Below are 13,083 nucleotides of genomic sequence, written 5' to 3'. Positions count from 1 at the left end.
AATATTCCTGAGTTAGTACTGTTTGTGACCTACACACCCTAGAATTGACACTGAGGAGTCGAATCAAATTGCCATATTTGTAAATAAAAATAGTGGAAAGATTTTTTTCCAGAAACCTTTTCAAAAGGTTTTTGTTTGTTTGTTTGTTTGTTTCTACATGGAAAGGCCATCAATAAGAAGTACGAGATTACTCAGAGTTTGATAGGGAGGTATAGGGAGCATAGAATAAGTTATTCTATAACAGGTATAACTTAAGATAAATGGCTGAACCTGGGGAAACAAGACAGACCGCCAACCTCCTATCTGTCTTTTTCTTCATGTGATACTTTTTATTTGCTTCAATAAGGAAAAGATGTGGGGTAGCTTCTTATGTGTCAGGCATTATGCCGTGCAGGAAGGAACATATTATTTCCTTACTTAATCCTCATGGCATCCCTGTAAAACAAAGAATGCTATCATCTTCATTTTACGGAAGAGGAATGTGACTTTTAGGCCACCAAGTGATTTGTGCCAGCTAACACACCTAGTTTGTGGCATAGCTGGAACTTTGTGAAATTCTTTCTGACTTCAAAGCAGAAGACCTAAGTCACCATTTTCTGCTGTAGTGCTGCACCTTAGCTTCTGAGGAGACAGACTGTAACTGGGAACACATCAGCCCTATCCACAAACCCTCTGTCTGCCCCTTCTGTGGAGTGTCAGTAAGACGTAAACTTCCTAAATCCCTACCGTGACCAATGAGATCCAGTGGTTTCCATACCGGAAATGATTGGAAAAGCTTAAGAAAATGAACAAGTTCTAGATTCCAGTAGCAGGCATTTTACTGACAAAGTCTGGGGTTGGGCCCTGGTGTTTATATTTTAATATTCATTCTTGTTTGAGAACTAAGGTACCACCTACACCTAGCTACATTAGCGAAAGGTTATCTGGTCATTTGCTCAGTTTTCACAGGACTTTTGACAGAGGACTTAAGACAGGAAAAAGGTTTATATTCACTATACAGATGACATATCTTACTACACATGTCTATCACTAATCCAATCTTCATTATGCATATGCACACCAAGTATGTATTATGCTTCTAATATATCTGACTCAGTTAATTTTGAGATATAGACAGTTTCCTCATTTGTAAAATGTTGGCAATAACACCTCCTAACGTTGTTCTGAATATTAATGGAGATGTATTGTATGATTTAATGGCAACAGCTTTGAAAAGAACCTCTGTATAAATGGGTGAATGAAGGAGTATATAAATGTGTTTGTAATTATATGTGTGTACATAATGAAAAGTAAGTAAGGGTATACAAATTAAAGTTATGTGTTTGATATTGAAGTATATGATTGTTGATGATGAAGTATATAGCATCATTTTCATATCTAACCCTACAACTTACCATTTTGTCCTTTAACTTCTAGTCTTCTTTGTACAGATGGGTAAATAGGTAGGTAGATGGGTACATATAAACTAGAATAACCTAAATCAGTATTCTCTTTTTTATGCATAATATTAATATATAAAAGTGTATATTATCATTATATAGTAAGTATATTAAATTAATTTATACCCCAAATGTTATTAATTATGCTTCAGAGAGATCATCTTAATTTCCAGGTTATTATTTTATTTAACTGTATTTATTAATTTTAATTTGACCAGAGAGAGACAGAGAGGGAGAGAGAGAGAAAGTGAGAAAGTAAACCATCAGATCCAGGACTTGAACCACAGTTGACCATTTGGGAGTCCAGTGCCCGTAACCACTATTCTACCTGCCAACCCCACAGGTTATTTATTTATTTTTTTTTACTGAGAAAAATTACATTTGCTATTTTCCTACTCTCTCCTACAATTAATGCATAAAAATGTTATAATCCAGAGCCACCAGTGGTGTGGTGGCTAAGGCACCAGACTTCCACATGGCTGACCGTGGTTCAAGTCCTGGACCTGGTGGCTTGCTTTCTCTCTGTTTCCCACTTTCTATCTCTATCTCTCTCTGGTCAAATTAAAATAATAATAGTAATAATAACAACAATAAATAAGATAAAATAATTCTTTAAAAAGTTATGATATAATAGCTTTGCTATGCTTTAACAATTTCTGTGCCCTGAATTCTTTCCTTCTTTCTTTCTTTCTCCTTTCTTTCTTTCTTAGTTCTTTTTGCTATAAGTTGTGTGTACTTGCTAGAGAGACAGAGGGCAGAAAGCAAGAAATCACCACCCCACCCCCTGGGAGGGGGTTGGCCACACCGCAATCCTTTCTCCTCCTTTCTCCTTTCTAGATTTTGGGAATGCATGCACATGTGCCAGTTGTGAGTTGCAAGTCACCAGGTCCAGGACTCAAAAGTGTGGTCGACTATGTTGTAGTCCAGCAACATAACTGCTTTGCCACCACCTGCTGACCAGTCCTGAATTATTTCTAATAGTGAATGTTTAGGCTTGTAATTTTAGCATGGAGAAATAGTCTATTTCATCTCAAGATAGTGGTTCACAGTCATGACCTCACTTCATAATAAGCTGAGGAGTTAAAATGACTGATTCAGGGACCAGCGGTTAGCGTAATGTCTATGTCACTGGACTCCCACATAGTCAACCGTGGTTTGCGTCCCGGACCTGGTGGCTTAAACTCACGCCGGGCGCGTGTGTGTGCGTGCCCAAGATCCCGAGAGGAGAATGGAGGAGAAGGGATTGTGGCGTAGCCATCCCCCCCTGTGGGTTGATTTCTCACTTTCTGTCTCTCTGTCTCTCTCTGTCTGGCGAACGCATGTGCCGTATAACAAAAACCTCTCCAAAAAAAAAAGACTGATTCAGAGTTCCCACCCCAAGACTTGGAATCTCTGGGAGTAACACAGAGACATGGGTATATATTTAAAACAATTTTTTCTGGGGAGAACACAGAGACATGGGTATATATTTAAAACAATTTTTTCTGGGGAGTGTCACAAATGTCCTGGTTGAAAGCCATGTTCCTAGGGAAAGTGAATGAGTGCCTATTTCTTCATTACATAAATGTACAAGTTCCTGAAAGATAAATATTTTTTCACACACATCTCACAAGAGGAGCTTTCTGTTTAAGATATCTGAACAAAGCAATGTGAACTAATTAAATATCTGCCACTAGTTTGCTAATAATTTAGGAAGACAGAACAATATTATTGAATGATAGCTAGATTTAAAAAACAAAAGTCACTTCAATATAATTTGGCATCTTTTTATTTCAAAATTCAAATAGTTTTCAACTGCTATTATCTTCAAGTTCACTATGCAACTTGGTTTTTGGAGTCAGAACCAGGAGTCAGTTTGGATTAATACTGCTTTTCATTTCTGTCTTTGTCTACTAATGACTACTATGGGGCTGGGTTAACCTAGAAGTGACTTGTTTTCTGACATTATGAAAGAATTAGTAACGGTAGTTCTTTCCTATTTATGTTATTAGTACTAGCTGATTGTTTATGTTCTAAGCACTTCACTTATTTATTTCTCACGATAAGCCTCAATAATTTCTTCCTCTCTTATCTTTGTTTCCTCTCTATTATCTGTGACATTGATTTTATTTTCTCATGTGACTTGTCAGTGACAGAGCAGGTATCTCAACCACTAATATTCTCAACATCTTCTCCATTCCTTTACCTACATATTACAAAAATAAATAAATGAATAAAATAAAACAACAAAGAAGTAAAGAAAGAAAGATGGATGAATGGAAGGAAAGGAAGGGAGGAAGGAGAAAAGAGAGAAAAAGAGAAGGAAAATAAAAAGAAAAAAATAGGGGCTAGAAGGTGGCATAGTAGTTAAGGCACTGGACTCCCACATGGTGGATCCTGGTTTAAGTCCTGAACCTGGGAGCTTGAAAGTCATGGTGGGCATGAAAAAAGAATGAAGGAGAAAGGACTGGGGCATAGCCATCCCATCCTCCCAATCTCTATGGAGAGGGTGTTATCTCACTTTCCCTCTCACTGTCTCTCTCAATCGTTCTGACAAACATGTCATAAGCCTTAAAAAAAAGTAAAAAAAAAAAAATAGAGAAACTTCTGTCATAAAATAGATATGGGAAACATTTTATTACACAGTGATCTCTCCAGAGATTCACAATGCTCATTTATATAGTTAAGGCTTTTTTTTTTTTTTTTTTTTTGAGAGATTTTCACTGTAGGGCGCGTGCGCTCACCAGACAGAGACATAGAGACAGAAAGTGAGAAATCACCCCCCAGGGGGGATGGTCACACCGCAATCCCTTCTCCTTCATTCTCCTCTCGGGATCTTGGGCACGTACACACACGCGCCCAGCGTGAGTTTAAGCCACCGGGTCCAGGACATGAACCGTGGTTGACTACGTGGGAGTCCAGCGACATAGCCATTACGCTAACTGCTGGTTCCTATAGTTAAGACTTTTAACAGCCCTGTGGTAAAATTAAACCAAGATACATGGAGTAAAACTAAATACCTGCTTAGCTTTATTGAACTCAGTTTTTTTCCCAATATTATTTGATAATGGAATCCCCTTTAACAAGAAAGTATAATAGGAAAGTAAGGCAATGGATCTCCACATATTGCTCTATTGGTAACAAGAGTTTAAAGGAATAAGCCTTTTAAAATATTGTGTCAGCATTTTAGGTGAGAGGGCTGGTCATTCCCTCTAACTTCTCTCTTTGCCGAAATAGCAGTGAAGCCAGCTTACCGTCAGATGTTAGGTTTCTACATTAGTAGCATAAATGTCCTATAACTCTACGGCCTGAGACAATGTTCTCTGTCACCATAAATATTTTGAGAAGATGATTAAGATGTCAGCCTTTCCTGTATCCACCACTTTATAATCTTTATATTTTTCTCAATTTTGTCTTATGTCAATTCTAAATTAGATACTGTAGTTTCTTAAGCAGTGATTGTAACATATAAGAGCAGATCCACCTCGTGCTGGTAATACGACTTTCTGAAAAGCTGTATTGTTGAACATGCTGAAAATGTTTAAGTAGAGAATCTTGCAGGATTTAAACAGATAACTTAATTATCTTCTTGACATATTTCTTTTTCGTTTTTCTGAAGAGGTTTTTGCTATAGGGCGCGTGCACTCGCCAGACAGAGAGAGACAGAGAGACAGAAAGCGAGAAATCACCCCCCAGGGGGATGGCCGTGCCGCAATCCCTTCTCTTCTATTCTCCTCTTGGGATCTTGGGCATGCATGCACACACACCTGGTGTGAGTTTTAAGCCACTGGGTCTGGGACGCGAACTGCAGTTGACAACATGGGAGTCCAGTGACATAGCCATTACGCTAACTGCTGGTCCCCACTTCTTGACATATTTCTATTTATCTCTTCACAACACAAATCTGGACCGCTGGTCATCACTGCCTGTTAGCAGAGGTTCTGATGTGATGATAAAGTACGGCCGCATGGCATTGGATAGTAAATGTGAGTATCAGAGTTAGAATATTTGCCCTGAAACTTAGAAATTGAATGTCTGTGGACAAGATTCTTTTTCTTTCTTTCAATTAAGAGACTCTATGAAATTAACATATTGTACATATTTGTGGGAGTACAGTGTGATTTTTCAGTACATGAATACAATGTATATTTAAAACAGGATGGTTAGTATACCCATTATCTCTACCGTTTTTCATTACTTTGTAATAGGAACATTCCAATTTTTTAAAAGGTGGTCCTCTGAGATATACATTAAATTGGTGTTAACTCTCATTCCCTCCATTACTTTTTATGACACTATACAGTGTTCCTCTTACTGTATGTAAAATTGTTTCTGTTAACGCATGTCCCTTTATCCACCCAACTCTCCAGTCCTTCTAGCTCCTAGTTGTCATGCTCCATCTCTCTACCTCTATGAGGTCATTTTTTTCAACTTTCTCATGACGAAAAACATATGGTATTTTCAGCTTAGTTATTTAACATAATGTCCTCCGGGATCGCCATGGAGAGCATTTAACCTCAAAAGACAGAACTTGTCTTTTTAGTGACTGAATAATATTCCATTATGTGTGTATATCACATTTTCCTTTTCTTTATCCATTCATCTTTTGATTCTGAATTTCGGTTTTTGTGCATAGTACTGTAATAAATATTGGGTTGCAGATAGTTTATGTACATTAATTTCCTTAACTTTGTATATATATCGAGTCATGGGATTGCTGGATCATATGGCAGCCTTACTTTTAGTTTTCTGAGGAAATTCTATACTATTTTTCATAATGGGTTTAATAATTTACATTTCCACCTACAGTATAAAAGGGTTCCCCTTTCTGTGAATCCTCACCAGGATTTGCTTTCTGTTGTTGTTGTTTTTGTTTTTATAATCGTCATTGTAACTGGGGTGAGATGATATTGTGTTGTGGTTTTGATTTGCATTTCCTTAGTGATTAGTTATGAGAAAATTTTTTTTGGTATGTTTGTTGGTCATTTTTATTTCCACTTTTGAGAACTGTTTGCCTAGTTCATTTACCCACTTTAAAATTAAGTTAAATTATTATTATTATTATTTTGCTGCTGAGTTGTTTGAGCTCCTTAAATATTCTGGTTATTTATCTCTTGTCAGATATATGTATGTAAATATTTTATTCTATTCTGTGTGTTTATCTTCACTCTGTTGATTGCCTCCCAGAAGCTTCTTAGATTGACATAATCCCATTTGTCTATTTTGTTTTTGTTGCTTGTGCTTTTGAGTTTATTTTTTAAGAATTATTTTATGTAAGTTTATTTATTTGTTTATTTATTTCATTTTAACCAGAGAGAAAGAGAAAGAGAGAGAGAGAAAGAGAGAGAAAGTGAGAAAGCAAGCTTCCAGGTTCTGGACTTGAACTCTGTTCAGCCATGTAGGAAAATCCAGCCCTTGAATCAACACACCACCTGCTGTCCCTAGCTTTTGAGGTTTAATAAAGAATTCTTTGCCCATAAATATGCACTGATGTGTTTCCTGTGTGTTTTCTTCTAGTAACTTTACAGTTTCAGGTTGTACATTTAAGTCTTTAATCCATTTGGTGTTGATTTTTGTATATGGTCATAGATTTTGATCTTTATATCTTGGCCAGAATTCTTTTTATTACTTGGGTAACACAGTAATTAAGTCTGATATAAGAAGAGAGAATAGTTGTTGAACCGTAGGGGAGGAAGGAGACTGAATGAAAGAAGAACTCAAACCTATAACTAGAAAGTCATTAAAAGTTAAGGAAGTCTATTTCCTTTTGTACTTTACAGTTATTTACATTCTTCTCTCTGTGTATAAAGTAGTTTTCTCTGTGATTGTAACAACTCCATAGTAGATGAGAGTGGCTAAAAAATTGCATTTGGCTACATTGGCTATAATCCAATGTTATATTAGGTTGTCAGAAAAGTCAGGACGCATTTTTGCATCAGTTAATTTTTAGAAGTGCTAGAGTCATTCCCATCTATGTTATTGCTATGCCATTTGACAGCTGACAGTTCTAGCTCATACTAAAAAGAAATTAAGTGATTTGGTTGAGTTTTGGAAATTTAACAAGTTGAAGATGGAAGACCAAATTGCATTTTTGTCATATTTACTGTTTTACTTCCTCAGAGGGAAGAACATGTATCAAGCTTATGAAAAGAGTCATAAAGCTTACAGTGACAATGCTCTACAAGAGCATCAGTGCCAATGATGGTTCAAAAAATTCCATGCTAGTGATTTTGATCTCAAAGATGCCCCTTGGTCATGGAGGCCTGTGGATGTTGATGACAACAAAATAAAGGCATTGATCAAGTCAAGCCTACATTACACGACACGAGAGATTGAAGGAACATTGAACAGCCATCATTTAAGCATTCATAACCACCTGAAGGAGCTGGGATGTGTAAGCAAGCTTGACATTTGATGACTACATGTGCCCCATAGTAAAAACAAAAAAAACAAAAGAAACAAAATTATAGAATTCATTTCTTAATTTATGTTAATTATCCAATTTTTGAGGTTTTGCCACAGGTCATGTGTGCTCACTAAAGAGACAGAGAGAGATAGTGAGACTCTGTAAAAGGGAAAGTGAGAAATCACCCCCCAAGGGGGTGGCTGTGTCACAATCTCTTTTCCTCCATTGTTATCCTGAGATTTTGAGCATGCATGCACATATGTCTGGCATGATTTACAAACTGCCAGCTCTGGGACTCAAACCATGGTCAGCCATGTGAGAGTCTTGTACCTTAACCATCCTGCCACCTGCTGGTCCCTCCTATTTACATTTTATATGTTCTAACTTTACATACCAAATATTTGCAAACTATACTTTAGAAAAGGAATTTATAACCATAATATGGAGGAAACTTAACTGCCCCCCAATAAACAATTAACACAAAAGAAATGGGCAAATGAACTAAACAGATCACTCTCCAAGGAAGACATCTGAATAGCTAAAATGCATATGAAAAAATGTTCAACCTCTTTTATCATAAGGGAGATGCAAATCAAAGCCACAATGAGGTACTATTTAACTCCAGTTAGAATTGCTAGTATAAAAAAAAATTAAAGAATGACAGGGTTGGTGAGTCTGTGAAAAAACACCCTTCTTACACTGCTGATGGAATGTGAATTACTGAAATCCTGTTTAGGCCTTCTTCTATTGATAAGCATTTCTATGAACTTTTTGAAGACCCTTCATAATGTATAACTTGACCATTGTGAGCATTAAATAAGATTTGTAATTTGTAAGGTCCTTGTTCATAGGCCAGGCGGATTTACTATTTACTAAGCAAAGAAAGTACATAATAAATAAATGTTACACAATTTGATCTTTGTTGCTGAGCGTAAATCAGAAGGCACGGCAATTACAGATGACAGTTATTCCTTCCACTGCTTCAGCCCCCAACACTCGGGAGTGACAAATTGCTCCTAATTAAAGAGAAGGGTAAATCGTTTTTAAAATATGGGTCCAGCCATGGTAGAACAGCAGTAGCATGTTGCTCCTTGATGCTGGGTGCCCTGAGGAAGATTGGGGTTCAGTTTCCAGTTTAATCTGTACACAGGCACATGTCAGGGATACTGGCTGGCTGGGAAGTCTGGAGGGAAGCTCAGAGCCTCAGACCTGTTCAAGGGGCTTGTCTCTGTAAGGAAATACATAAAAAACTGGAAAAAAAACAAAAAAACTAAAAAAAAAGAGAAGAAAACCAGAAAATGAGTAAGTGAGTGGATATGTTAGTGTTAAGCATATAGTAAATTATTTTATATATGAGATTTTCTACTTTCTATGTGTAGACTAATGAGCTCCTCATGTCCACATATAGAGAACTATGGAAGATAGAATGTATGACTTTAAACACAAAGTCAGTTTGTCAAAAGTAGAAAACAGTAGACTTCTTCAGTATCTTTCATTTTGTTGAAATTGTGAACTGTGAATTCCCTGTAAATAAATAAAACAATAATTTATAAAGTGTAATATTTTTGGTAAGAGTTAGTGATTATATTTTTGAAATACTTGTGATTCAGTTACTAGATGTGAATGGAAACACAATGTCATTGGAGGATGTGGAAAAAGCCAAGTTAATTTTACGACGGGATATACTTTTAGAAGGTCAACTGTTAATCATTTATTAGTAATGATATTAATAATTATACAGTACTTCTTTCTTACAAAATTATAGAAATATTTCTCATTATGCTAACAAAACAGCTATTTTTATTTCTATTTTAGAGATCTGAAAGTTAACATTAAATGAGCTGCCTACTGTTTTTAAACTGAAGATTCACTACTCTGTAAAAATGAAGTTGTCTTTTGAGTGGTCCAGATGACTACAAAGAACTTCATTAGCTATACTATACGAATTGTAAATATCAGTTCTTAAACTGCTGTTATAACGTCAGCGATCACTTCCTTACTGCTTACATTCTTTCACTCACAAAGTTGTACTGGAAATGGATGCTAATAACTGGCATTTGGCTTGTGCTTTAATGCAGTAGAATGGCACATTTTCTTAATTGCGTATCACTTAGAGCAGTCTACCATTTAGATGAAAGAATTCTATTCAGCACACACAACTGGGAGGATATTGTGGTGAAAAGATAGCAACAATAGTTCCATTAATGTTTAGCTTCTACCTGCATCTAATGGGTGATAATGCATCTTGCATGACATATGTGAAGATAAATTTACAGCATTAATAGAATTACATTCCATAACAATAAGCTATTTCTCTAACAAGTTCTACTTCTCTAATAAAATATTGCCTTTCTGGTGTCATTTGATTGAAAGGTAAGGGTTACAGGATGGGGCTTGCTTTTATCGACATTGCAACAAGAATGCCCTCATCTCAGTGTACAATGTAAGTCTGTATTACACAAAAACACCCTGAGAGCATTGCCACTTCATAGAAAGTTCCAGTCATGACAATGTAGATCTAAGAAGCACTAAGTTATCCTTCTGGAAGGGTAGGTTATCTCCACATAACATTTGAGACTGCAGTTCAAATATGAAACATTATTTTTTTTGCTCCTTTTTTTTCAGAGAAAATTTAGGATGCACTTAAGCCAGTTGATAAGTGATTTTAATTTCTGTGAAACTGCACACATGAGGTGATAATCATAAGTTCAGCCATGTTGAAATCTTATTTTTACTGAACAAGCCCATAAAAAGTTATTTTAGGGGCCTGAAAGTGGCATGATAGTAAGGCAACTCTGCAAGACTGAGCCATGGTAGAAAGGTTCTAGGTTCAAGTTTGAAGACCTCTGAAGACTGCACTGAACACCCTAGTGTGTACATGAGGGATTGGGGTAGAATGTGGCATAAAGAATATTGGGGATACATGTCTCTCCTTATACCTCTGTCTCTCTCTTGCTCATGGAAGAAAAGAAGTAAGAAAGAAGGAAAAAGAAAGAAATAAGAGATGTTATTTCAGTCATAAATTCCTGATCTTAAAATCATTTGTGATGGGTTCTGAGTGAATGAAAGTCTAAACAATGTTAATTACAAAATAAAATAGGAGGGACCAACATATGGTGAAAGGGTTATGTCATTGGACTCCCACATAGTTGACCACAGTTTGAGTCTCAGTCCTGATGGCTTGTAACGCACACTGGGTGCATGTGCATGTGTGTCCAAAATCCTGAGAGGAGAATGGAGAAGGGATTGTGGTGCGATCATCCCCTGAGGGGATGATTTCTTGCTCTCTGTCTGTCTCTCTCTGTCTATGGTGAGTGCTCATGCCCTACATTAAAAAAAAAAAATCTCTCTCTAATAAATAAATCAATAAAATAGGGACCAGCGGGTGGCATGGTGGTTGAGGCATTGGACTCCCACATGTGACCGTGGTTCAAGTCCCACAGCCAGTTGTCTGAAAATCACATAAATAGATACATATATAAATGAATGGTGAGATGGTGGCTAAGATGCTAAGATGCTATATTCCAACATGGTCAACCATGATTCAAGTCCTGGACTCAGTGGCTTAAAAATCACGCCAGACACATGTGCGTGCATACTTAAAATCACAAGAGGGGAATGGAGAAGGAATTGTGGTGTGGCCAACCCTGGTTTGTGATTTCTCACTTTCCCTCTTTCTATCTCTCTCTGGAGAGCACATGAACCTTATGACAAAAACCTAATTTAAGGGCCAGCAGGTGGCATGTTGGTTAAGGCTCTTGACTCCCATGTGGCCAACCATGGTTCTAGTCCCAGACCTGGTGACTTACTTTCTCACTTTCCCTCTCTCTCTCTGATTTCTCTGGTGAGCACACATGCCCTATAGCAAACTTAAAAAATAATGAATAAGATAGTAATAATTTTTAAGAACTAAAAAAGTAAATAAATAAAATAAATCTTAAATTTCTTTTTTTTTCAATATTATAACAACAATGTTGTGTAAAATGTTGGCTTTGAAGTTTAACTAGTTGCATTACCTATTTCACCATGGACTTGTAGGCTCTTCTTAACATAGAGCTGATACTTATATTTTTAGGGGATTATCATGTTGAGAAGAGGATAAAAGCTAAAGTTCTTATTCCCAGAATAATGTTCATGAACCTATAACACAATATGTGTTTGTAGGTAGTTTCAGGAGCTGCAAAGATTTCTCCAAAATCTGTTCATAAGCCTTAGGATAAACACCGTATTTTATGTCTTTTTATTTGTAGGAAAAATAACATTATATTATGTAAACCTATTCACAAAAAAAGAAATAATTTGTCATAAAAGCATGGCAGTTTATTTCCAAATGACTTGGTTTACTTTGTATTTCTTTGATACAGATCAGCTCTTTGATAAAAATGAGCTTTATAATAAATACATAAGCTTTCAAATCAGGGTGGGGCCGACAAGAGGCACGATGAAGGTGCTGGACTCCCACATGGCCAGCTGTGGTTTGGGTCTTGGACTTGGCGACTCGTAAATCACATTGGGTGATATGCAGGTGTGTCCAAAGTTCCAGAGAATAAGGGATTGAGGTTTGGTCATCCTTTCAGGGGATGATTTCTCACTTTTTCTGTCTCTCCTGGGTGAGTGCACACACCCTATGGCAAAAATAAAAAAAAATGAACAAACCAAAATAGGGGAATATATGAAGAAATATGAAACTAGATGGAACACATATCTTATTACAAAATAATATATTTATATTATGACTGTGATTATTTCAATATTTTTGTATCTCTCAATCTAAGCTTAAATGAGAGAAAAATATGTTATATATGTGTGTGTATATAATACACACACACACACACACACACGCACATATATATATATGGACTTAGATTCATATGTTTAAATGATACTCCTGGGAGTAAAATAGATTGTAAGGGAGTAGGCCAGCAAGTTATGAGGCTTCTGAAGTTTAGTAGTAATTGAGCAAGCAATCTAGACCAAATGAATAGAGAATTGTCAGATTCTGACAAGTAGCTGCTATTACATATATTATTTATACATATACATGTGTGTGTGTGTGTGTGTGTGTGTATATAAAAATATACACACATATATTTATGTATATATATATACACACACACACACATATATATATATTACATATATTTATATGTAATGTTTTAAACAAATTATATATTAGGTCTTCAGAAAAGTCACAACACATTTTTGCATAGAAAAATGGAAAAATACATCATGACTTTTTTATGACTCAATACACAGATA

The sequence above is a fragment of the Tupaia chinensis genome, unplaced genomic scaffold (genome assembly GCF_000334495.1).
Source record: "Tupaia chinensis unplaced genomic scaffold, TupChi_1.0 Scaffold000225_1, whole genome shotgun sequence".
NCBI lineage: Eukaryota > Metazoa > Chordata > Mammalia > Scandentia > Tupaiidae > Tupaia > Tupaia belangeri.
The sequence above is the reverse complement of the archived record's forward strand: the minus strand, read 5'-3'. Positions refer to the sequence as shown.